The 26,708-nt window shown below is 47.0% G+C and overlaps 2 long non-coding RNA genes across 2 annotated transcripts in view; one reads left to right on the top strand and one right to left on the bottom strand.

Annotated features, from left to right (window-relative positions):
• LOC126939924 (uncharacterized) overlaps positions 1-5,098 on the bottom strand; it is a 187,432-nt gene extending 182,334 nt beyond the window's left edge. The window contains exon 1 of the long non-coding RNA XR_007720499.1: positions 4,494-5,098. This is a non-coding gene — a long non-coding RNA (uncharacterized LOC126939924). The remainder of the gene's footprint in view (positions 1-4,493) is intronic.
• LOC126939925 (uncharacterized) overlaps positions 1-26,708 on the top strand; it is a 598,378-nt gene that overhangs the window by 73,385 nt on the left and 498,285 nt on the right. The gene's annotated exons all lie outside the window — the stretch shown is intronic.

Below are 26,708 nucleotides of genomic sequence, written 5' to 3'. Positions count from 1 at the left end.
AGGTTCAATTAAGGCTTTATCTGGCCAAGAAGTCAGTCAACTTCCTGTTTCTTCAAAGTGTCCGTGTCAGAATGGCCTGGATGGCTTGTTGAAAATGCAGACCCCCAAGCACTAAAGGTGAGGGGCCAGACAGGGGTGGGTGCTAAGAATATTCATTCTTAACACGTTCCGCAAACAATTCATTCTTATGCAAACCGCAATTTGAACACCAGGGGACAGGTGGGGCAATCTCAACGTGAACAGTCTGCACTGCACTGGAGTAGATTCTAGAAAAGCTGCAGCATCTGACTAGGGAGGACCCACCAGGAGACGCTGAGGACAGGGACAGGCAGGTGTAGACAGAGGTGCCTTCCAGAACTGTTTAGTCACAACACCCGCAACCCCTCTCCCCACAAGACTTCCTGTTATGATCCTCATTGGAGCTGGCTAGTTACAGAAAACATGTGTACCAGTTCACAAGGAGAGAGAAAGACATGGATATCCTTCTGTTTACAAGCTACGGTAGGAAGGCTGGGAGTATTTCAAAAAGGAAAAGAAAAATCAAGTCTCGGCAACCAGACCCTAACATCAACACAGAAACTGTCTAGAAAACAGAAATCTGTTTTGTTGAGATTTAAGTAGCATCAAAACTTCCTTATCCCAAACAAACATTGCCTTCGCCCAACGCAGGCAACCATTCCAAGTCAGAAAACACACAGCGATACTCAAAGCAGACAGCCTCAATTCATGCGTGCGTTACTGACTGACCATGCGGTCGCTTTATTGTAAGGACAGGAGAAGGGACCCTTTCCTGGGTTTCTTCAAATTCACACAAGTGGACTCTTATGCAAAGAACCTGGCCGGGCGCGGTGGCTCAAGCCTGTAATCCCAGCACTTTGGGAGGCCGAGACGGGCGGATCACGAGGTCAGGAGATCGAGACCATCCTGGCTAACACGGTGAAACCCCGTCTCTACTAAAAAATACAAAAAAAACTAGCCGGGCGAGGTGGTGGGTGCCTGTAGTCCCAGCTACTCGAGAGGCTGAGGCAGGAGAATGGCGTGAACCCGGGAGGCGGAGCTTACAGTGAGCCGAGATCTGGCCATTGCACTCCAGCCTGGGCGACAAAGCGAGACTCCGTCTCAAAAAAAAAAAAAAAAAAAAAAGAACCTGGGCTAGCCTCCATCCATATCAGCCACCTCCAAAAATCCCTTCGGGCTAGCTCTCCTCACCCCAAATCTTCTCCTGGAAGAAAGTCCCCTAAAGAAAAGGAGAATCACTTCCTAGCCCAAAATTGCCTAACAATACCCTAAATCTGTTCTGAGTTCAGAGCAGAAATCCGTGTTCCTTCCAATCTGTTCAGATAACCAGGAAATGCTGTACCTGCTGGGTCTGCACGTTTAGCTCCCGACACACCTGCTACTGCAGCCGGCATGAGTCACCCACACAGGCATTGCACGGTGTACTTGTCAACCACGGATTCAGCGCCTCAGCAGCCTGCTCTCCCGCACACCGGATGGCAACTGTCTACCCCCAGAAGACGTGTCAGGGCAGACTGGGTAATAACCCAGTTTCACTCAGTGACACACACGTTCCTGCTGTAGGTTTGGGGAGAGGAAAGGAGGGAAGGGGTACACAGAGATGCTGTCCCCACTTATGGGCAGGCTCCCATCGGCCCTGGAAGCCTGATACAGCTCTGCTACCGTCAGTAGAGGAAGGGTAAATTCACTTGGGGAGGAAAATGGAAATAATGTCCCAATTTCAAACCTCCTCCTGAACAAAGCCTGTCTTCTGTCCCACTCCAGGTTCCCGCTTTTTACAAGGTCCCATTACAGGATCCCAAATTGGACCCTGGACCAGAAAAAGGACATGAGTGGGACAAATGGAAAAATCTGAATAAGGCCTGTAGATTAGTTAAAAGTGTGTGTCAATGTCAATGTCCCAGGTCTGATCATTGCACCATGGATATATCAGACGTTAGCATTTGGGGAAGCGGGGTAAAGGATATAGTGGAGCCTTTGGCATTATTTTTGTAACTCCTGCAAATCTAGATTTATGTCAGAATCAAAAGTTAATTTTTTAAAAAAGACAGCATGTTAAATCTAGCTGCCTGATATATCTTACTTTATGGTATTGCTTTAAAAAATGTACATCGGCCGGGCGCGGTGGCTCAAGCCTGTAATCCCAGCACTTTGGGAGGCCGAGACGGGCGGATCACGAGGTCAGGAGATCGAGACCATCCTGGCTAACACAATGAAACCCCGTCTCCACTAAAAATACAAAAAAAAATTAGCCGGGCGTGGTGGCGGCGCCTGTAGTCCCAGCTACTCGGGAGGCTGAGGCAGGAGAATGGCGGGAACCCGGGAGGCGGAGCTTGCAGTGAGCCGAGATCGCGCCACTGCACTCCAGCCTGGGCGACAGAGCGAGACTCCGCCTCAAAAAAAAAAAAAAAAAAAAAGAAAAATGTACATCATAATCCCGACGGCAAATTTTAAGTTATTCTCCTACCAATGCTGATCAATTCTTTGATACAAAAAGAAACAAAACAAAACACTTCATTTGCTCAGCAACCATTCACTCTGTGCAGCTTCTGCGTCCCCGCTCCAAGACGCAGTATTATCTGATGGGTAAGTGGCATCTTTTCCTCCAAGCCCATCTCAACAATGTCCAGAAATAGAGTTATTCCTTTGCTTTAGACATAACTCTAACTTAAAGCAAATATAGCAATTTCTGGGAATTTTCCAAAGAAAATAATACGAAATGTGGACAAATCTTTATGTACAAAAAATGCTCACTGTATTACTTCTAAGGGTAAAAATTTGGAAACAATTTAGTGTCCAACAATAGGGAAATTGTCAAGCAAATTATGAGTCAATGCCTGCAGCAGAATACAGTTACCATGCCATCACGACATGGGGGAAATGTTCAAATAAAATTACACAAAAAAAGAGGAGGAGAAAAAGTTGTATATTTTGCGGGATTTCACCAGTGAGGAAATAGATCAAATTGCCAGCATTACTGTGTGAATTAGATGTTTTTCCTGCTTTGGGCACTTTTGTGTAGTTTTCTATAAAAGAAAGAGAAAGAGTATGGATTACTTTTTAAAATCAGACAGGGAGGAGGGGTGGTGGCGTTGATTATCAGTTTGCCTGAAGGTTTCAACTATTCCTCTCCCTGAGTCAGTCTGAGCACAGAACTGGGGTGGGAGCAGAGGGTGGGGAAGGGCCGCAGGGAAGGTGCTGCGTCAACCTGGGCAGTTCCAGGACCTGCATGGGGCCAGGGGCACTGAGGGCCCCAGTTCCCGGGGTAGGAGGTCGGGCCACTATTCACTGCCTTTTCTTCTTCCAGTGCTGCTTTACCTTCTCTTGCTCCTGGAGCAGTGCTCACTGGAGACACTGGGACCCTGAGCGCTGACCAAGAGTGATCCCTGACAGCGTCTAGATTTCTATGCAGAAGGGACTGCTGGGTGGGAAATGGATCACCGACAGGTTCTAAATGAGAACCTACAGGCTACAGGAGAGGGTTGAGGGGCGGCGGAGGGAATCCCACCTCTGGGAAAGCATCCTCAGGAAACCTGCATAGGTCCTGGAGGTGAGGACAAGTACCAAGGAGGGAGAAGGAAAAGGAGGACCCTGGTTAATCTGCACGCCAAGGGCGGAGTCGCTCAGTCATTCATTCAACAAACATCTATTCAGTGCCCACTCAGTGACAGGCACCGCGCTGCCCCCAAACAGGGCAGACACAAAAGAATAAGGGCAGGAGGAAGCTATGGATACAGAAGCGGTGTGCTTTCAGTTCCGGACTCAAGACGTAAGCCCTCTCCCCACATTGGCCAAGAAACCACTTCCACTAGCAAGTTGCGCCAGAAAGGGGAGGTGGCGAGTGGGCTCACTGGACTGAATTCCTGCCACCTCCCACTTATTCAGAAAGCTCGTCCACACCCTGGCCAAACGCATCCCCGCGTCCGCCTGACGGGTGGCCCAGTCCTCGCCCGAAAGCTGCTCGCCAAATGCCCCACTCACCCCCCAGCCCCAACGGTGAGAGGGGCTCGGCCGCGTCGCGTTCTCCAAGCGCTGCGCCCCAGCAGCCTCCCGGGTCGCCAGTGGGCGGACGCCAGGAGCTCACGGAGGCGGCACCGCTCCCGAAGTAACGGAGCCCGGAGAGTGCCCAGGCTTTAAGGCAAGTACAAGGGGCCGAGAGGGTTCGCCGAGGACGCGCGGGCGTCTCCCCCAGCTGAGGTTCGGTCCCTCCAGGCAGCCAGGGGTCGGCAGCGCTAGAGGCAGAAGGACGACGGCCGAGAACGCCCAGGATGGGGTGGTCGCTGACCACCGTGTCCCAGGCAAATCAGCTCCGCTTGGAGGCAGGGGGATGACTAAAATGACCTCCAAGAAGATGTCAATTGCAAGAACAAAAATTTCAACCCAGAATCTCGGGACCTTCGGAAAACAACGCGGAGCAAAAAAAGAAAGAAAAGAAAGTAAATCAGATCCCTTCCCCGAACCGCAGGGAAACTTACCTCCAGCTTGGCGACCCAGCTGTTAAGTAGAACGAATCAATCCACGGACGGAGAGGAGATCGTGGGTCTTCTGAGCCCAGCTGACACACACCAAGTAATCCACGTTAAGGGGTCCGCAGCCCCCCACCCAATTCCCCACTTTCCATCCAAGGCCAAAGCGCCTGGTCCAGACCCTGTCCTCTGCGCTCCAGACTCGCGGAGGTCGCGGGCGGGGGTCCCCAAGCGGCCGCATTCTCTTCCCCAGGGGTGGGCGCGCGACGAGGGCGGGGACTGGGCGCCCCGCGGACCCCGCGAGCGCATCCCGCCTCCTCGCGCTGGGACAGCACCCAGCCTGGACGCCGCTCCTCGCCTTTCTTCCCCGCGCATCGCCAGCGCGAACCAAAGATCCCCGCCAGGAAAACCCCTCTGCCAAGCCGGAAAGCGCCGAAGGCGGATCGTCTCTGGGACTTGGGTTTGCAGGTTCACAAGGCCCGGGAGGCTTACGGTGGGCGCCTGCCTAGCATAGGGTCCTTGGGGAGAAGCGCAGAACAAGAAATGCCAGCCTCGGTTGCCGCGTCCTCAGGCTACCAGCGCCGCACCGCGCACCCGCGCCGGCTGCGCGCTCTGTAGCCGGCCGGGCCATTCGGCCCTTATATACTAGGCGGACCCGCGACGGGGCGGGGCGGAGCGGAGTGGGTGTGGAGGGGGCGGGGGAGGCCGAACGGCTTCCTGGGAGTCGTAGTTCCGCTACGTAGTCCTGTCGTAGTCAGGACAAAAGTTAAACAAGAATGGAAACGGTTGGGCTTTGCCCACCACAGCTGTCCTCCCTTGCACCCTTCCTTCACAGACAAAGCTGGCATTCCAGTCCTATTGTCAATGCCGCTAGGTCTATTCTGGCCTTTGTGCATAAGGTGGGTCACACCAGCCGGGCATGCTGCACAGGATGGCAAACCTTGGTAGCCCTAGAGTCAGGCTATCCCAGCTGGGCCCCAGTTCTGGAGACGAGAGGTCCGAGGTTGCTTGCTTCTGGGGGCCGTGAGGGAGAATCTGTCCCGTGCCTCTCTGAGAACTGGTTGTCACTGGCTGTCTTAGGTGTTCCTTGGCTTGCAGCTGCCTTACCTTCATCCTCCACCTTTTACACGGTCTTCTCCGTGTATCTTTTCACATAGTTTTCCCTCTGCGTGAATCTCTGTCTCTTCACACTGTGGTGTTCCCACAAGGATGCCAGTCATATTGGATAAGGGGCCTACCCTGATCCAGTATGACCTCATCTTAACCAATGACATCTTCAACAACCCTATTTCCAAATAAGGTTATATTCTTGGAGGTCCTGAAGATTAGGACTGCAATATATTAATATTCTGGAGTTGTGGGTGGGGGGGTGGAACAATTCAACCCCTAACAGGTCTTCTATGCTTTGTTGCACCTGTTAACAGCTATTGTGACTAATCAACCCTTTTGATAAAAGCAAGCCCTGAGAAGCAAGGTGAAATCACAAAATCACTGAGGCTGTGACAGGAGAGGAAGCCAAGAACATTGGAATCTCCTGGGCCAGGTTTCCCTGTCGCCACTGTGGGATTGCTGGAGAGGAAATGGTCAGAAAAAGAAGGCATCAGGTTGGGCGTGGTGGCTCATGCCTGTAATCCCACCGCTGAGGTCAGGAGTTCGAGACCAGACTGGCCACCATGGCAAAACCCCATCTCTACTGAAAATACAAAAAAAAAAAAAAAAAAAAAATAGGTGGGTGTGGCGGTGCACGCCTGTAGTCTCAACTACTAGGGAGGCTGAGGTATGAGAATTGCTTGGACTCGGGAGGTGGAGGTTGCAGTGAGCCGAGATTGTGTCACTGCACTCCAGCCTGGGCAACAGAGTGAGACTCTGTCTCAAAAAAATAAAAGAAGGCATTAGTATTGGAAGTAACAGGAGGCACCTGGGTAAATGGGGTTGGGGAGGGGAGAAGGTAAACAGGGCGTTTCTAGATGCTCCTGAAGCACAGACTTGATTTTCCACCTGCCACTGTGCCCAAGTTTTCCCCCATTCAAGTCCCAGGCTACAGGCAAGCTCAGGTCTGGCCCTGGAATCCTGGCTTTCACTGGTGCTGACATTCCCGGAGAGTCAGTGGCAGTGCAGGGTCTCGATTGGCCACCATTTCCACTCTGAACTCACAATCAACTCCTCTCTTGCTTCCAGGTAAGAGAAAAACTGAGGCCAAGGTGAATGTCAAAGGCAGGGATATCCGACCTCCCTAAACCCTCCCCTACAGGATGTTGAGGATAAAGCAGCTTTGCTGCTAGGAGTTGCCTGACCTTCTCCCCACTTCCCAGAATGCGGGCTGCATGTTCCTAGCAGGCGAAAGGGCATCCAGCTGTCTCAAAATGGTATGGGTGCCTATCGCTGACTCTGCATGGTTATTGTTTTCTCCTGCATTGTACTTCATTCTAGTCTTCAATCTTCTTAAATTTCTGCACAGCAAACATTAGCCACTTGAATAATTAGAAAAATACAGAAATTAATTTTAACTAGTCATTTCTTTCTTCTCATTGCTGTGAGATTGATTTTCCCCAGGTAAAGCTGGAATCATATCTCTTCCTTGCTCCTAAAACATCCAGAGAGGTATAAACCCAGGTTTAGCTTAGCATAGAGATGACAGATACAAACATACATACATACATAGCTAGATAGAGGTAAACATAAGAAATGTATATATACATGCATTAGCACATACACATATATTTCCTTTCTCTCTCTGCTGAGAGGGTCCAGAAGCAATCATTTAGCACCTAGGTTTGTTTCTTATACTATTGTCCAACAGAAGGAACCAGAGCTCATTAGAGAAACAGCTGATTCTAGGACTGGGGCAGGAAATATGCAAGATGAGCCTGGAGCACCTTGTAGTGTCAGAAAGTAAGAAAGTGCTAAAACACTGACACACAAGCACACACACCACAGAATGGTGGGGCCACGACAGAGGGACACAGAAGCCAACTGGAAGAGCTCTTAATTGCCAAAGTGGGGGAAACATTTGAGCAACAACTGAAGTAAAGTGGTATTAGACTATAACCAAAGTATTAAAAAAATTCCTGAGTTCGTATTGACATAATTAGGTGATTGGATAAATAAATACACAGGAGAAAAGAAATCTGTGCAGAAGAATTTCAAAAAATGTATGTAAATACTCTGCCCTCCAGGAAGTGGAGTATAAATCCCCACTTCTTAAGCAATGGCTGCACACAGTGACCAACTGAGGGACAGTCTACAAAACACCTGATCAATAACCCTCAAAACTGTCAAGTTCACCAAAACCCAGGAGAGTCTGAGAAACTGTCACAGCTCAGAGAAGGCTGAGGAGGCTTGATGACTGAATGTGGTCTTCTGGATGGAATCCTGGACCAGAAAAGGGACATTAGGTAAAACTAAGGAAATCTGATAAAGTGTGGACTTTAGTCAATAGTAATGTACCAATACTGATTCATAATTGCTACAAATGTGCCATGTTAATGTAAGATGTAATAATAAAGGAAATTGAGTGTGGTCGTATTAGTTGGCTCTCACGCTGCTAATAAAGACATACCCAAGACTGGGTAATTTATAAAGAAAATGAGGTTTAATGGACTCACAGTTCCAGGTGGCTGGGAGGCCTCACAATCATGGTGGAAGGCAAAGGAAGAGCAAGGTCACATCTTACATGGCAGCAGGCAAGAAAAAATGAGAGCCAAGTGGAAGAGGAAACCCCTTATAAAACCATGAGAGACTTATTCACTACCAGGAGGACAGTATGGGGGAACTACTCCCATGATTCCATTATCTCCCACTGGGTCCCTCCCACAACACATGGGAATTATGGGAGCTACAGTTCAAGATGAGATTTGGGTGGGGACACAGCGAGACCATATCAGTAGGTATATGGGAGCTCTCTGTACTATCTTTGCAATGGTTCTGTAAATCTATTCTAAAATTGAGATGTTATTTTAAAAGTTACATATGTATTTAATGTAAATATGCATATATATGGATATATGGTGATAAAAACAATTGCAATATCAACCCTCTCTCGTGTATCAAATTTTCTCCTTTTTTGAGTAGATTCGTGGCTCTCTATTCTGTTCCACTGGTCAGTTTTTCTAACTCTGTACCATTATCATGCTGTCTTAATTCTAATACCTTGTTTTCTGTTTTCTTTTCTTTTTTTTTTTTTTTTTTTGATTTAATCTCACTCAGTCCCCCAGGCTGGAGTGCAGTGCTGCAATCTCAGCTCACTGAAACCTCTGCCTCCCAGGCTCAAGCGATTCTCCTGCCTCAGCCTCCCGAGTAGCTGGGACTACAGATGCGTGCCACCATGGCTGGCTAATATTTATATTTTTAGTAGAGATGGGGTTTTGCCGTGTTGGCCAGGCTGGTCTGGAACTCCTGACCTCAGGTGATCCACCCGCTTTGGCCTCCCAAAGTGCTGGGATTACAGGTGTGAGCTGCCGCGCAAAGCCCATTCATTTGTTACACCTTAATTTTAATTTTGAACTTCTCTCACTTTGTATTCTTCAAGAGTTTTTGACTATTCTTAGACCTCTTCATTTACAATTAAATTTAGAATTAGCATATTACATTTCAGGTGAAAATAAATGAAAATTGCAGAGGAAAAATAACTTCAGAAGCCCCTCATTGCCCACAAATTCACATGTAAACTCAACAGCCTGGCATCAATGCCTTCTACAGCCTAACCTCAATCTACTTTTTCAATCTTTTCTCCTGTGCTCCCCAATAACCCATGTCCCATGCTCCAGGAAAATTGGAATATTTAATATTTCCAAAAAGACCCCAACTTCTCTAGTCCTCACTGTGGCTTCTCTGCTTATGGAGCTTTGTCCTCTTCTTCTATCTGCTTTTTGGGGGCAGCTCACTCACCACCTCTTCCGTCAAGTCTTCCCAAATCCCCAGCAACTGAGAGAACTCCATTAAACCACCAAGCACTTTGAGTCCCTTTCTAAACTAAGTTTCTTGAGGTCTTGCATTTTATTCCTCTTTGTCATGATCCTCCTGTCCCCACCATTTAAAGTACTGCACATAGTTGAGGCTTATTAGGTATTTGGAAATTAACTGTGGCACTTGGATCAGAGTTCTTGGTGCCAGCATACACTTGTCTTCACGGGAAGGACCAACACCATCATAGGCGCTGGTCTTGTCAGAGAGCTTGCTGGGTGCCAGATACTGTCCTGAACCTTTACAATGTATCCCGTCACATAATCTCCAAGAAGCCAACAGTAGGTGCCATGATTAACCCTATTTTAGAAACAAAGAAATGAAAACTGAGAGCAATGAAGCACCTTGCTTAATGTTGCAGAGAAAATAGAAGGGCCAGGGTTCAAATATAGATTCCTCTCGCAGAACCTTCACCCTCCTCCACAGTTTCAGATAACGTGTCTGTAAATTTCCCAGCAGCAAGGACTGGATCTTTTTACATCGTTGTACCTGCTGCACCGAGGATCTTTCCAAGAAGAGTAGATGCTCTGCACAAGTTGATGTAAGAATGTGACTGAACAGGTATAAAGCACCCAGCACACTGCCTTGCCCATTACATGCACTAAATAAATGTTAGAGATCTTAATGAGCCTACCTGTTCTGCTGTCCTTCCTTCTGCCCCCTCCCTACCCTGTCTGGGCTCTTCCATTGCCCATCCCACTCCCCCTTGTTTGAAAGGTGTGGCTTATGTATTGGACAGAGCAGATAAAGAATCTTTCCACCATCATGGAACATTCTATTGGACAGGGCTGCAACATCAGCATCACCTGAGACTTCATTAAAAATGGAAGACTTCATACTGTTCACCGAGCATCGGAATCTGCACCGCTGATGTGCATTATTTTTATTCTTAATTTTGGAAGTGGATATAAATATGCATAGTCAGCCCCCTATGTCCATGGTTCTGCACCTGTGGATTCAACCAACTACAGATCAAAAATATTCCAGAAAAAAAATCCACAAAGTTCCAAAAAGCAAAACTTAAATTTTCTTCGCACCAAGTACTACATTGAATCCACACGAATGAAGTGATGCACAGGCATTGTGTTAGGTATTATAAGTAATCTAGAGATGATTTAAAGTATATGGGAAGAAGTGAGTAGGTCATATGCAAACACTAAGCCATTTTATGTCAGGGACTTGAGCATCCTTGGATTCTGGTATCCTCAGGGGGTCCTGGAACTAATCCCCCATGGATATTAAGGGTCAACTGTACATAATTTTAGGATTATTTTTAAATTAGCAAGTCAAAACCCCTTGGACAGAGTGTTTTAAACAAATCAAATGATATCCTATATCTGGTCTTGCAATACTCTTTTTTTTTTTTTCTGTGAGCTGTATGTTGTGCAGAACTTTCATAAATCTAGCAGTTCAGGGGAGCTATAGTATTAGGGAATCATTTGACACAAAGGAAATTTTAAAGGAAGTTCATGGCTGGCCTGATGCCCCACATTGAGCGAATGCCTCAGATCACAGGATATGCAGATATCTACAGTGGGTTAAAATATGTAGATACACTTGGTATCGAGATCCAAAAATATCAAAGGGAGGTTTGCACAAGGAGAGAGCCAAAGCACTGTGGCATGTTGGAGAGGTGAGAGGGCGTGCCAGTGGGATCTAATTATAAATCCCAGGCTGCTAAGGTTTTCATGCTTGACACAGAGATTAAAATAACTCAAAAACAAGCAGTCACAGATTTCAGCCAAAAACACGCTATTCTTTAATGGAATGGCTACTCCAGGGTTACCAAGAAATTTCAGAAGGTGTGAGCCAGTCCATTCAATTTTCAAACAATTGGAAGAGTGAGTCCTCATGCATATAATCACGTGAGGGGATCGTCAGAGTTCAGACCTTTCTTTCCATGTCAGGAGATGCTCCAGTTTTTTCTCCATCCTCTTCTTCTCCCTTCAATAATAAATGATAAAAAGCATTCATTGAGCACTTACTAAATGTTCAGCTCTGTGCTAAGCACTTATAAACCTTTAACACTCACTGAAACCCTAAGAGATAGGAAATATGATTATTACTGTGTTACAGACGAGACAGCAGAGGCTCAGAGTAACTTGCACAGGGTCACGCATCCCTTTCCGCCGTCTTCCTCCTTCCTTCCTCCTGGCTTCATCAAATGAACTCATCCTTCTTTGCCTCCAGGGGACATCTCATCTCTTGAGTCCCTACATTCTGACTCTTACTTACCTCTACCATGCCCTTAAAAGTGTCTTCTCGGCTGGGTGCAGTGGCTCAGGCCTGTAATCCCAGCACTTTAGGAGGCCGAGGAGGGCGGATCACTTGAGGTCAGGAGTTTGAGACCAGCCTGGTCAACATGATGAAACCCCGTCTCTACTAAAAATACAAAAATTAGCTGGGCATGGTGGTGCATGTCTATAGTCCCAGCTACTTGGGAGGCTGAGGCAGGAGAATCACTTAAACCCGGGAGGCGGATGTTGCAGTAAGCCGAGATGGTACCATTGCACTCCAGCCTGGGCGACAGAGCGAGCCTCCATGTCAAAACCAAAACAAAACAAAACAAAACAAAACAAAACAAAAAACAGTGTCCTCTCCAGGGCCCCAGGAACCTGCTAGCCACTAACTACCGAATCCAGGGTGCTGGTACTAGCCTTCTTAGTTTTGCCCTCTCTGCAGTTTCTTTTTCTGAAATCCCCTTTTCCCTTGGCTTTTGCCACCGTGTGCCAGGCACAAGGTCTCTGCCCACTGACTATGCTCACTTCCCACCCCCTACCTGTAGGATGCATCCCAGGCTCTAGTCCTGAGCTGTCCTGTGGTCTCCTTTCTTCAGTACCTTGCTCCCTCTCATACCCAATCCTGCCAACGAAGCGGTTGGCTTGATTCCAGGTCTGCCTTCCTGCCTGCCCGTTAGACATGTCTACATCAGCTGAACCCCAGGCTGTCTAAGAACAAGCATCTATAACCACCCACTGATGACGCCCCACCCAATGGCCCCTTGCTGCCATATTGCCCTGCAGCCACAGCGGACAATTCCAGCAAGTGTCCACCTCCTGCTTCAGCCACCTGTAACTCTTGTTTTTTTTCTTTCTTTTATTTTTCTTGCTGTTCTTTGGGCTTGTTTAGTTCTTTGCAGAAGCATCTCAGAAGTGCCAGGGGTTTACCCTCTCTAAGGACAACCCTCAAGGAAGGGAGTCATTAGATAAATATTCCATCTTTTTCATCCTTTGATTGGGCAATCTTGTTTTTGTTTTTGTTTTCGTTTTGAGACAGGGTCTCTGTCACCCGTCACCCAGGCTGGAGTGCAGTAGTGCAATCTTAGCTCACTAAAACCTTGAATTTCTGGGCTCAAGTGATCCTCCCACCTCAGTCTCCCAAGTAGTAGGACCAGCGACTACAGGCACATGCCACCACACTTGGCTAACTTCAAAATTTGTCTTGTAGAGATGAGGTCTTGCTATGTTGCCCAGGTTGGTCTCTAACTCCTGGCTTCAGGGAATCTTCCCGGCTCAGCCTCCCAAAGTGCTGGGATTACAGGTGTGAGCCACTGCACCTGGCCTGACTTGGCACTTCTGAAGTGTATTTTATTGAGTTGCCCGGAGGGTCCCCAGTGAGATTCAGCCCCGTATGCCCACAGCATAACCTCTCATTCGCCACCACTTAATGACTTTTTTCCCTCCCAATTCACTCCTTGTGCTTCCAAAGATAAACTCACAAATCCAGTTGTACACAAACACTTCTCTGCCTTGAAAAGAATCCAAAATAAGATACTACACACAAATCATTTTTTTCCTGCTGGATTCTTTGCTGAGGCCTGTGATTTTTCCAAGTCTCCTAGACATCAGGGTTCAAAGCTTAGACACATTTTTTATTCTTTTGCTCTGTCCCCTTTACCCCTCTGAGTGTTTGTGACTCATGGCTTTCAAATGTCTAATATTTCCATTATTCCATTCTTCCCAGCCTGGTCCAGGTCCTTACAACCTCGCACTGTGATGACCCCACCACCACCACCATTGCTCACACCATCCCATCTGCCAGAAATGCTCTTTGGACTTTGCTGGGCTTGTCCTTGCAGAGTGCCTCTTGTGTGCCCTGCCTTGTGCCAGGCAGGTACTTCAGGCTCCTGGGATGACCTTCCCTCCCACCCCATCCCCGCGATGGCTGTCTTCTCAAAACTGCCCTTACATTATCATGCACTCCACTCATCTGACACCGAGACATACTGTCTTTCACCAGTGGTTATTAAGATGTGTACATTTCTGGCTCCCCCCATTAATTTTAAGTGTTCTGGGATCAAGGAGTATATCACGTGCTTTCTTGCTTTTTTTTATTTTTTAGTCCTCTCAACAGGGGCTCAGTCAACATTGGCTGGTTTCATTTGATGGATAATGTTAAACTGCCAACAAAGTAAATGCAGGTAAACAGTGCTCTTGAAGGTGGGCAGACGGACTCCTTCCCCAAACTGTGCTGAATCAAGTTCCAGACGGCTCACCCACAAAGCCCTAACCAAAAGCTTGGTATAACAGCAAGCCGCCCAAGCCGGTGGAATTAATTAGCCTGCACGTACGTGCCAACATCATTCTACCCGTCAATACTCTTGATGGTCTGTGGTATAAAAAGGATAGTGCCTGTCCCAGAGGCGTTATGAAGAATGTGAATTGGTAGCTTTCTGTCTCTAGATTAAGCAGTGGTGACCATTCATTCATTCGTTCAATAAACATCTATTTAGCACCTGGTAAGCTCCAGGTACTGTGCTAGGCGCTGGGGATATAATAATGAAGGTGAGAGTCAAAGTCCCTTTTTTGTGGGGAGATGGAATAAATAAGTGAACAACTAAATTAAATTCTTACAGAGTGTGATAAAAACAAGGGAAGACACAAACCTATGTTATATTAGAGGGAAAAGAGGCTTCTTGAAGAAGGGATAAGTTATGAAACTGATCAAAACTAGATCATCCATCACTGGTACATACACACCCATCACACCCAGATCAGTGATGGAGAGGCAGGTGATGTTAAAGGAAAATCTGGCCAGACGTGGTGGCTCACGCCTGTAATCCCAGCACTTTGGGAGGCCAAGAAGGGCAGATCGCTTGAGCCCAGGCGTTGAGGCCAACCTGGGTAACATGGTGAAACCCCATGTCTACAAAAAAAAATACAAAAATTAGCTGGGCATGGTGGCACGTGCCTGTAGTCCCAGCTACTTGGGAGGCTGAGGCGGGAGGATTGCTTGGGCCCAGGCGGTCGAGGCTGCGGTGAGCCATGATGGTGCCACTGCACTCCAGCCTGGATGACAAAGAGAGACTCTGTATCACAAAAAGAAAAAAAGAAAAGGAAAATCCACATGTTGTGCCTTGGAATAACTGGAATTCAAAGCTAGTTCAGCAAATGGCAGTGTGAGCAAAGGGTCTAGTCAAGTTGACTTTGGCTTTAAAAGCAGACAGAGAAGTTTGGTGAAAGGGTGATGTGGAGGTGACTGAGTCAAAGGCTGGAGTGTGGAAAAGAAGTGCATTCCAGAGGTATGATGGAGAGAAAAGCAAAGCTACCCTCTCTTCTACAAGAGGACAGTCAGAACAAACGCAACACAGTCTCACATCCAGGGGAAATGTGATTGCAATGGCTTCAGAAAGACCCAGACACCCAGAAGTGCCGGCACCAGGTGACAGAGGGAGGGGAACCCATCCAGAGGACACCTTCTCCCTGTGGCAGAACTAGCAAAAACAAATAGGGCAAAACAGAAAGGGGACCTGGTGTGTGTGGGTTCAGAGCGCGACTTCCCCAAGCCTCCTGCAGGGGGTTAACTAGAAGTCCTACCCAGATTTTGCAAGAAGCTTTGTCATGCAAATATTCTCTAGGCCATCAGTTCAGGTACTCATCTCAAATGCCCTCCCTTCTTCCTGGGTCATTTCTTCCTTTCCAGGGAGCAGGTCACAAGGGCAGGCGTGGGAGATGTGATTGAGCTGTGCTGGGAAATGCCTCGGCCCCACCCCACTCCTACTACCCCCCATGAGGAGGAGGCGCAGGCGGGCACTGCCCTTGGAACACTAAAGCTTTGTTTCCTGGAGGTTCTGAAATCAGCCTCCTCACGTACCTCACCCAACACCAAAGGTTCTGTCTCCACTTCCTCCTCCACCAAGGACTTTGGGGGCTAGAAGGAGAATGGGGGAGAGCGGCAGAAAGGATGGGTAGCTAGTTAAGCCCCACATGTCTGTTCAGGCCTGTTCAAGCCCAGTGAGGTATATGTAGGTTCAGAACTGGTCACACTTCCCCATCTTACAGATGAGAAAATTGGCTTAGAGAAACTGAAGAATTCGACCCGGGTCAGATGGTGGGTAGACGCCGAACAGGCTTTGAACTCCGGTAATTCCAAGGGCACAAGCTGTGTATTTTTCCTGTAACATCACCTGTCTCCTTGCCAGCCGGGCTGGAGAGATGGCTCTCTGTTGAAGAAATCTCAGGTAGAAAGAAAGAGGAAACTCAGATTCAAGTTCAGGGTCAGCCCTTAATTACAGTGTGGGTTTCCTGTGGGAAAATGAGGGGTTGGCCCCATGTACAAGTCTCCGATGAGGTCATACGCCGTAAGTCTTTTCCATGGGCTCTGTAGAAAAACACAGCTGATGAAAAAAAATAACAAACCATCACATTGTTATTCATTTATTCATTCACTCATTCAATGAAATACTTATTGAGAGGCTTCTAGGTGTCAGGCCCAGGGCAGGGAAAAATAATAAGGATCTGATCCTTCAGCCTAGAAGTGAAAGGCACATTCTTAGGAAGTCTATTCAACTCTTCATTTTACAGAGGTATAAAGTGAAGCCCAGAGAGGGAAAGCAACTCACCCAAAGTCACACAGCGAGGTAGCAGCAACCACCAAGACGTAGGGTAGCCTGCCTGACAGTGGGCCTGTCAGCAGCCCAGGCTATCCGAAGAAGGTAGGACATGTCATTCAGTTCAATCTAATAGACCTGTTCTAAATCAACTAAGCCAGGAAGCCAAAACCTGCTTACGGGGCCCCACTGCAGGTCTCCTTGGGAAGAGGAATCAGTCACTGATCTTTTGACAGAAATCAGTCACCCTGCAGGAGATGTCCTACAGAGATGACGAGCCCAATTTGTTGCTGAAGCCCTCACTTTAGTGAGCCCAGGTCCTAAGCCCAGCATTAAAGAGAACATGCCTCCCTCCACACTAAGTCCCTGTCAATATTCATCCAGCATCTAAAGTTCTGGCGCCAGAAGCTGCACCTCCACAGATCTTCAAGCTAATCTGTCCTAGCCCAGGTGAGATTTTTGCATCCAAAGAAAATAAGACTTTAGACGGATTACCCAGGAATAGGACCCGATATCCCAGGGACTAACCCTCTTGCCCTGCAGATTGCTGCCTGACCCCTCCACCTGGCTGACATGTCCCTGGGTAGACAGCTCTTCTGGTAAAGAAGCATAGAAGATTCCGGGAAGCAGGAAATATCAGGGTCATGGCAGGTGCTAGAAGAGTCGCCTTCTGTCCTTGAAAGCTGAGGTTAAGCCACATCTGATGACCTCAGAGGACATGGCAGGTGAGCATGGGACCGTAGCATGGCAGAAACCCAGGACCGTAGCGTGGCAGAAACCCAGCCACCTGCCAGGGCGAGGCCTGCACCCCCGGGGAACCACTGTAAACATCTGACCCTCAGCATCACGCAACTTACCAGAGACCAGGCTTCAACACAAGCCTTCATTTTCTCATTAATAAATCCAGTGGTTTCCCTTGGAGAGACTGCTGCTAGCCACTAAACAAACCAAAAAGAAAACTCTCTGGAAAGGCAAATAGGTTTTCAGGCCAATTCTGATGCATCTCAGCAAAGAAGTGGTCTTCGATGCCTCTAAAGCTTTTTGTCTTGGACAACCGGCGGTGGAGCTCCAGAACTCGGGCCTCCACACCTGACTAAGAGATTTTGTCTCTAAAGAGCCACAGGCTGGAAAGCACAGGCCGTTTTGTTTCTCCCAGCACCAGCAGGCTCTGAGGAAGATGGAGTCTGCATGAGATTTAGAAAGGTTGAGTAAAAAGACACAGGGAGAGGCCGGGCGGGGTGGCTCACCCCTGTAATCCCAGTACCTTGGGAGGCTGAGGCAGGTGGATCACTTGAGGTCTGGAGTTCAAAACCAGCCTGGCCAACATGGTGAAACCCTGTCTCTACTAAAAATACAAAAACTAGCCAGGTGGGATGGCGGGCACCTGTAATCCCAGCTACCCAGGAGACTGAGGCAGGAGAATCACTTGAGCCCGGGAGGCTGAGGTTGCAGTGAGCTGGGATCACGCCACTGCACTCCAGCCTGGGTGACAGTAAGACTCCATCTCAAAAACAAACAAACAAAAAAAGACACAGAGAGGGAGAAAAGGAGGCAGAAAAGGCCATTTCTGCTTCTCATATGTACCAATGAGGCAGTCACTTCTGCCTGGGACACCCTCCTGTGCCCAGGAGCTTTGCATGTCTGGCTCACTCCTACCACTCAGTTCTCTGCCCAGTGTCACCTCCCTAGAAGAGCCTTCTCCCACCATGCTGTAAAAGGTGCCTCCCCCTTCCCTGTCACCTTCTAACACAGTGCCCTGTGAACTGGGGTAGAGGAGAAACAAGAGAAGAGCCCCGCACTGAGTATAGGAAGAGATCTCCGCTGAAGACAGAAAGAAACCCCCACTGAAAAGGGGAAGAACCTCCTCTGACCATGGGAAGAGCTCCCCAGGGACCATAGTAAGAGCCCCCCACTGACTACGTGAAGAGCCTCCCTCTGACCATGGGAAGAGGCCCCCACTGAATATAGGAAGAGCCCCCCAGTGACTATGGGAAGAGCCCCCCACTGACTTTGGGAAGAGCCCCCCAGTGAATATGGGAAGAGCCCCCCGACTATGGGAAGAGTCCCCCAGTAAATATGGGAAGAGCCACACTTTGACTATGAGAAGAGCCCCCAACTGACTATGGGAAGAGTCCCCCATTGACTATGGGGAGAGCCCCCCACTGAATGGGAAGAGCCCATCCACTTAATATAAGAAGAACCCCCCCACTGACTATGGGAAGAGCCCCCCACTGACTATCGGGAGAGCCCCTCACTGACTACGAGAAGAGCCCCCCATTGACTTTGGGAAGAGCCCCCCACTGACCATGGGACGAGCCCCCCACTGACTATGGGAAGAACCCGCCCCTCCACCCCTGCCACCAAGTATGAGAAGAGATCTCTACTGAATAGGGGAAGAGGCCCCCACTGAAAAGGGGAAAAACCTCACTGAGTATAGGAAGAGCCCCTCCACTGATTATAAGAGCCTCCACTGAATAGGGGAAGAGGCCCCCAATGAGCACAGGAAAAGCCCCCAACAAAGTCATGCTCCTGGCCACTTTCCCCGCCTTGTCCTCAGAACAAGCCACTGACTGGTGGGCAAGAGCCACGGGCCCAGGTTTCTGGATTCAGCTGCTAATTCATCTGAAGTCTGTAAGGACTGGACACTGAGACTCAGAAGTAGTCCTGCTCTACAGATCCTAACTTGGCCTCAGAAGACTGTCCCTAGAGCTAGACTGAAAGGGGGAACCAAGAGCGCAGACAAGCCCACCTGATCCCAGGTGAGTCAGGTCCTCCAGCCTAGCTCTGATCATTAAAAATCACACATGGGAGCTGCACCTGCCTGACTGCTGTGCCCATGTCTCTGTTGGCTTAAAATCAGGCAGAGACCTCCTTAGACCCTTTCTATGTGTTTGTTTATTTTGATCTCTCCTCCATTGGAATGTAACCACCAGAGTCTCTGCTTTTGCTCACCTCCGTATCCTTAGTCCCTAGAAGGGTCCCCAGCAGCTAGTGGGTGAGTATCAGATATATATTGCTAGAGAAAACAGATCATCATTATTCAGGGTCTACTATATGCTAGACATGAGATGGATGTCTCCACCTGATCCCCTTGACACCCTTTAAGGATGATGTGATTAAGCCCATCTTGCAGTTGAGGAAACTGGGATTCAGAGACAGACAGTGAGCTTTCTAGCATGATATGAATGAGGAGCATCATGCCAGGCCCTGAAGTGCAGGGCGCTCTCATTCCATGGTTTTACCACTCGAAATCACACTGGAAGTTCAACACTACCAACAGCAATCATTTCAAATGAAAAGAACAACTTTTAAATTACTTTGACAAGTTGACTTTCAACCTACCTATTTTCAAAAAGTATTTGAGTCAAGAAGAAACAGAATATCTAAACAGACCCATAACAACTAAAAAGAGACTGAAGTTGTTAAAACAAAACAAAACCACATGAAAGGGAGCCTAGGACCAGATGGCTTCATGGATGAATGCTACGAAACATTTAAAGAGGAATTAACTCTAATCCCTTACAAGCTCTTCCAAAAAAATAAAAGAGGAGGGACAACTTCCCAATTCATTCTATGAGGCCAGTATTATTACCTTGATACTAAAACAAGACAAAGATACCACAAGAAAAGAAAAATGCAGACCAATATTCCTTATGAGTAGATGCAAAAATCCTCAACAAAATATTGTCAAACTAAATCTAGCACCATATAAAAACAGCAGACACCATGACCAAGTAAAATTTATCTCAGGAATGCAAAGATGGTTTAATGTAGAAAAATCAATGTGACACACCATATTAATTGAACAAAGGACAAAAATCACATGATCATCTCCATTGACACAGAAAACACATTTGGCAAAATTCAACACCTTTTCATTATAAAACACACAACAAACTAGAAATAGACGGGGATTTCCTCAACTTGACATAGGGCATCTATGAAAAACTTACAATTAACATCATTCTTAATGGTGAAAGGCTGAATGGTTTCTTGTCAGGAATAAGACAAGCATGTCCACTCTTACCACTTTTATTCAACATTGTAGTGGAGGTTCTAGCCAGAGCAATTAGGCACAAACATTAAATAAAGTCATCCAGACTGGGGGGGGGGGGGAAGGAAGCAAAACTATCTCTATTTGAAGATGATATGATAACAATAAATGTTGGTGAGCACATGGAGAAATTGGAACCCTCATCCTCTGCTGGTGGAAATGTAAAATGCTGCAGCCACTTTGGAAAACAGTCTGGTGATCCTCAGATGATTAAATATAGAGTTACCATGTGACCCAGCAATTTCATTTCTAGGTATATAGTCAAGAGAACTGAAAACATATGTCCATACTAAACTTGTACACACATATTCATAGCAGCATTAATCATAATAGCCAAAAAGTAGAAATGACTCAAATGTTCATTAACAGATGAATGAATAAATTGATATATCCATAAAATGGAATATTATTCAGCCATGAAAAAGAATGAAATACTAATACATGCCGCAGCATAGATGCACTTTGAAGCCAGACACAAAAACCACTAACTGTATGATTCCATTTATGTGAAATGTCCAGAACAGGCACATCTCTAAAGACAGAAAGAGATCAATGGTTGCCAGGGGCTGGGGGATGCGAGGAATGAGAAATGGCTGCTTATGGTTATGGGGTGTCTTTTGGGGGTGCTGAAAATATTCTGGAATTAGATAGTGGTGATCAATGTATGACTTTTCTGAGTTGTATATTTTAAAGGGTGAACTTCATGGAATGTGAATAATATCTCAATAAGCTGTTATTTAAGAAAATGAGGCCAGGCGCAGTGGCTCATGCCTGTAATTCCAGCACTTTGGGAGGCTGAGGCAGATGGATCACTTGAGGTCAGGAGTTCAAGACCAGCCTGGCAACATGGTGAAACCCTGTCTCTATTAAAAATACAAAAATTGGCCAGGCATGGTGGTACGCGCCTGTAGTCCCAGGTATTCGGGAGGCTGAGGCAGGAGAATCGCTTGAACCCGGGAGGCAGTGGTTGCAGTGAGCTGAGGTCATGCCACTGCACTGCAGCCTGGGAGACAGAGCGAGACTCCAACTTAAAAAAAAAAAAAAGAAAAAGAAAATGATAGGAGATGCCCTCAGCAAAAACACATCTCTATAAATTATAATCAAGACCAGTAACATATGATACAAGTAGAGACAAATAATTAAAGGGAGAAGGGAAAAGCAAGCCGCTCATGAGTAATGAGGAAAAACACTCTCTGAGTGATGGCCTAGTCTCATGCTGGCATTCCAACTGAACCTTGTGAATAAAGGCACATTTGAAAAACACTGTCATTTCAACGTTTCCCAATATAGCAATGCAATACTACCAATATCATCAAAAACAGTTGGAATGTAATATTTAATGGAAAATGGTGAGATCTAGAAATTTTAATACAAGCCAAGGAAATAAGAAGGGATCGTCTGCTCTCCATTCTCGGCCATTTGAGTCACTCTGTTGAAGTGCATTTCTGTGTATACATTTGATTTCATGTTAATCACCACTGCATTTCTAGCTCACCATGTGGCTTTTGGCCAGGCATTCACAATTCACCTATAAAACGAAAGGGTGGGGCAACATTCTTTGCTGTTCTAAAATCTATGACTTGACTTGGTTCAACCGGAATATATGAAGCATGGAAATCTCTCTCTTTGTGTCCTTGAAGGGTTTACATTTCTTTTAATGGCCACACATTAGAAGCAAGAAATAATGGGCCACGTCATTATTAAATAGTATTTATTTCCAACCCAAACGTTACTTTTAATGGGGTACTAAACTAAAAAGCAGAAGTATGCAATAAGAATAGAGGAAATGTCATGTCCTCCAATCTTTGCTCAAATGTCCCCCCTCTCTTTTTTATTTTTTGAGACAGGGTCTTGCTCTGTTGCCAAGGCTGTGAAGTGCAGTGATGCTATCATAGCTCACCAGAGCCTCGATCTCCTGGTCTCAAGGGATCCTCCCACCTCAGTCTCCTAAGTGGTTGGTTCTATAGGCGTGCATCACCATGCCTGGCTAATTTTAACATTTTTTGTAGAGATGGGGGTCTCGCTATGTTGCCTAGGCTTGTCTTGAACTCCTGGCCTCAAGCAGTCCTCCCATTTCAACCTCCCAAAATACTGCTTGAGCCCCTGTGCCTGGCCAAATGTCTCTCCCCGCCCTTTTTTTTTTTTTTTTTTTTTTTTTTTTTTTGAGATGGAGTCTCACTCTGTCTCCCAGGTTGTAGTGCAGTGGCGCGATCTCGGCTCACTGCAACTTCCACCTTCCGGGTTCAAGCGATTCTCCTGCCTCCCGAGTAGCTGAGACTACAGGAGCATGCCACCATGCCCAGCTAATCTTTGTATTTTAGTAGACACAGGGTTTCACCATGTTGGCCAGGATGGTCTCGATCTCTTGACCTCATGATCCAACCACCTTGGCCTCTCAAAGTGCTGGGATTACAGGTGTGAGCCACCATGCCCAGCACCAAATGTCTCCTTTTTAAAGAGCTCTCAGCCTCCATTTTTAAAGAGCTCTCAGCCTCCATTTAAAATTGCAACCCAATGGCCATGCCTCTCTCCAGCACTGGAGATTGTCTCAACTCTGCTCTCCTTTTCTTTTTCTGTAGCACTTATCAACTTCCAGTAGATAATATAATTTACTAATTTAACACACCTATTATTTTTCACCTGTAGGAGCAGATTTCTCTAATGTATCCTATGCACCCAGCATTGTACAGAAGAGAATTCTGAGCAGGAGAATTGGGCCTTTCCAGTATACTGAGACTTCTTCCAAAAGTTAAGAAAATGTTTAGCTGGAAGATAGTCTGTATCAGTCTGTCCCATCTCAGTAGTTGCCGTGACTCTGCTTATCATGTCCATCAACAATCAGAAAATAATGCAGCCATCAACAATCAGAAAATAATGATCTGTTCCTACAGCAACACTGCAGTTACTCAGTTTATATATTTGTTTATTGAACTGAGAGCTTCTGTCTATTAAATTGTGAATATGTCAAATGGTGTTTGTTGAGCTGAGAGTCTCTTTATGCTGATAAGTTTGTTTCTAAAAAACAATTGCTGTTTTAGAATGCCTGTAATGCAAATTATTCCACCGGGTACCCGCTCCTCCTTTGAGATCAATACTTCCCACCTGATCCCACGTTCTGGCAGGAGCAGCTCTGTTGGTGCATGGCCTTCTTCCTCCCCTTGGCTACAGTTGACGGGTCCAAGGATGGGCATCTGACTTTAGCTGATCCAATCAGAGTCCTGCCTTGAGATTTGGCTAACTAGAACTGAATAAGGGAAACTTGCCCTCATTGAAAGCTGCAAGATGTAAAAGTCAAGGGTCAGTCAGCACTCATGTTTCCTCCTAAATGAAGAAAGCAGATCTGTAAAGAGATAGAAGAAAGCTACATGCAGAGAAAACTCATTCCACACATGTTCTGAAGATGGACTATATTCTTTCCTGTTGATATTTCATTCTTTCTTTGTTGTTGTTGTTTTGACATAATCCTTCCAATAAATACATTGGGATCCATGCTAGTCCCACTTGGGGATCTACTCCTTGCAGCTCCCAATCCATGCATTAAGAGGTTATGATAAAGACAATCACAGCTGGCTAGGCATGATGGGCCATGCCTGTAATCCCAGCCCTCTGGGAGGCCGAGGCAGGTGGATCACCTGAGGTCAGCCTGGCCAACACACTGAAACCCTGTCTCTACTAAAAATACAAAAATTAATTGGGCATGGTGGCAGGTGCCTGTAATCCCAGCTACTCGGGAGGCTGAGGCGGGATAATCACTTGAACCCAGGAGGCAGAGGTTGCAGCGAGCTGAGATCACACCATTGCACTCCAGCCTGGCCGACAAGTGTGAAACTCGGTCTCAAGAAACAAAACACAAAGACAGTCACAGCAACTATTGAGACATGGTGTGCATGCCTGTATTTTAAAACAGACTGATACTTACAGACTATCTTCCAGCTAAACATTTTCTTAAGATTTGGAAGAAGTCTCAATAAATTGGAACAAGTCTCAATTCTCTTGCTCAGAATTCTCTGCTGCTCAGATGATGATGGTTCCATTGGAGGTAGCTCACTAGGGCAAAGAATCTGCTTCTGTCATGGCCAGAGGAAAGAAAGTGGAAGTTGCTCAAAAAGGGGAGCTTCAGTTGGAGCAACTCACCTTGGCACTAAAAGAAAGATGTGGGCCGGGCACGGTGGCTCACGCCTGTAATCCCAGCACTTTGGGAGGCTGAGGCGGGAGGATCACGAGGTCAGGAGATCGAGACCATCCTGGCTAACACGGTGAAACCCCATCTCTACTAAAAATATAAAAAATTAGCCGGGCATGGTGGGCGCCTGTAGTCCCAGCTACTTGGGAGGCTGAGGCAGGAGAATGGCGTGAACCTGGGAGGCGGAGCTTGCAGTGAGCCGAGATCGTGCCACTGTACTTCAGCTTGGGTGATAGAGTGAGAAAAAAAAAAAGAAAGATGTGAAGTCACTTGGGGAAGTCAGAAGCCAACAAAGGAAGACACAGAAAAATCCAGAAATGTTAAAGAGAATGAGATCAACAACTGCTACATTAATAATCAGAATGATAGAAGAAACCTAGAAAATTTGCAGACTGCTTCAGTTTATGAAACTTTTCTCAATTATAATATTTATTTGTCCATTCCATTTTGATAAGGCCTCTGTTTGATCAGAAATACCATGTATGAAAGAAGAGAAAAAGGATTTGTTCTGTGTGTCTTTTTTTTTTTTTTTTTTTTTTTTTTTTTTTTTTTTTTTTTTTTGAGACAGAGTCTTACTCTGTTGCCCAGGCTGGAGTGCAGTGGTGCAACTCGGCTCACTGCAACCTCCACCTCTCGGTTGAAGCAATTCTCCTATCTCAGCCTCCTGAGTAGCTGGGACTACAGGCATGCACCACCTCATCCAGCTAATTTTTGTATTTTTAGTAGAGCCGAGGTTTCACCATGTTGGCCAGGCTGGTCTCGAACTCCTGACCTCAAGTGATCTGCCTGTCTTGGCCTCCCCAAAGTGCTGGGATTACAGGCGTGAGCCACCGTGCCCGGCCCTGTGTGACTTTTGACTACGGTTTTTGGATGAATCAGGGTCCTAACAGGATACAAACAGCACAACCAATTTGGGGGACTGAAAAGAGTTTCAGACAGATATGTATTATGGGATGGGCAGGGTTCAAGGAAGCCAACAAGGGAGAGTGCAGGTTCATGGGGCCAGCAATGGTGGGAAGGCATGCCCCCACCCTCTGAGGTCAGACGGGGCAAGGGGAGCAGAATGTTTCCAGAATCCAGAGACAGCAGCTGCAGAGAAAGAACAGCCTGCCAGAAACTGAGGCTACTTTCCTTCCACCCACTAATCTCCTGCCATTCGCTCCACTTGCTGAACTCAGCTGGAATCCAGTGGCCAAGGGAGCTTGCTGCTGCAATCCGTACAGGGCAGCTCTTGGGGCACTGATTAGGGGTGACATGGAGACAAGACCGGGATGGACAACGGAAGGAGATCCAGCTCACGTTTGAAGGATGTTTCCACCCTCGTGCCAGCATTAGAGGGAGATGCTGGGGAGAGACAGTGCCCCTGACATCCCCCCCAGCTCTAGACCTCTGTTGCCACTTGGCTTTGGGACATCTGTCCCTTGGTACCTCTCAGATTTAGCACATCCAAACCAGACCACTGAGCTTGCTACTCAGTTCTGAGCCATCCTTGGACCTCCCGATGATGTGTCATGCTATTTTTCTAGATTTCTCTTCCCAGTCACCCAGGCTTAAAGCCTCAGGGCTACCTCCATGGTGCCCTCTTTGACATGCGGTCAGTTGCTACCCCCTCCCTCCACATTCCTGTGCTCCTCCATCTCACCCATCCTGTCTTTTCTCATTTTCTTCCAACTAGACTGGTGGCATCTACTTCTAACTGTCATCACTAATCTCTTCCCCTTTAAATGTACCCTACACACCACAGCCTGATTAATCTGTCTAAAACACAGCATGGATGGTGACTCATCTACCCATGTCTTAACCAACCCAGCCCTTCCTTATTCGCCAAATATGCCCCATGCTTGCCTGCCTTCATTTCTTGGCTAAAACCTTTCCTTTGCCTGGAGGAGGGGCTGCCCTTTATCTTTTTCTCCTGAAGCCAAGCTTTCTTTTATGCTCCCAAAATATTTTCATCTTCCCTCCTCCCCTCTCTCTAGATATTCTGCTTGTACCTTTCTTACGGCACATATTCCAGCTTACCTATGTTACTGTCATTCGGGACATGAGTTCTTTCTTATTTTCCTTACCCCATTGCAAATTTGAGAGCCAGGGTCATGCCCTGTTCATTTCCGTAGTTGCCCCTGAGACCTGGCCAAACAGCTGGCACATAGTAGGTGCTAAATCCCCATGCAGTGAATGAACGGCTGTGGCTATCAC

This window comes from Macaca thibetana, chromosome 16 (assembly GCF_024542745.1).
Source record: "Macaca thibetana thibetana isolate TM-01 chromosome 16, ASM2454274v1, whole genome shotgun sequence".
Classification (NCBI taxonomy): domain Eukaryota; kingdom Metazoa; phylum Chordata; class Mammalia; order Primates; family Cercopithecidae; genus Macaca; species Macaca thibetana.
This window is presented reverse-complemented; position numbering and strand designations above follow the sequence as displayed.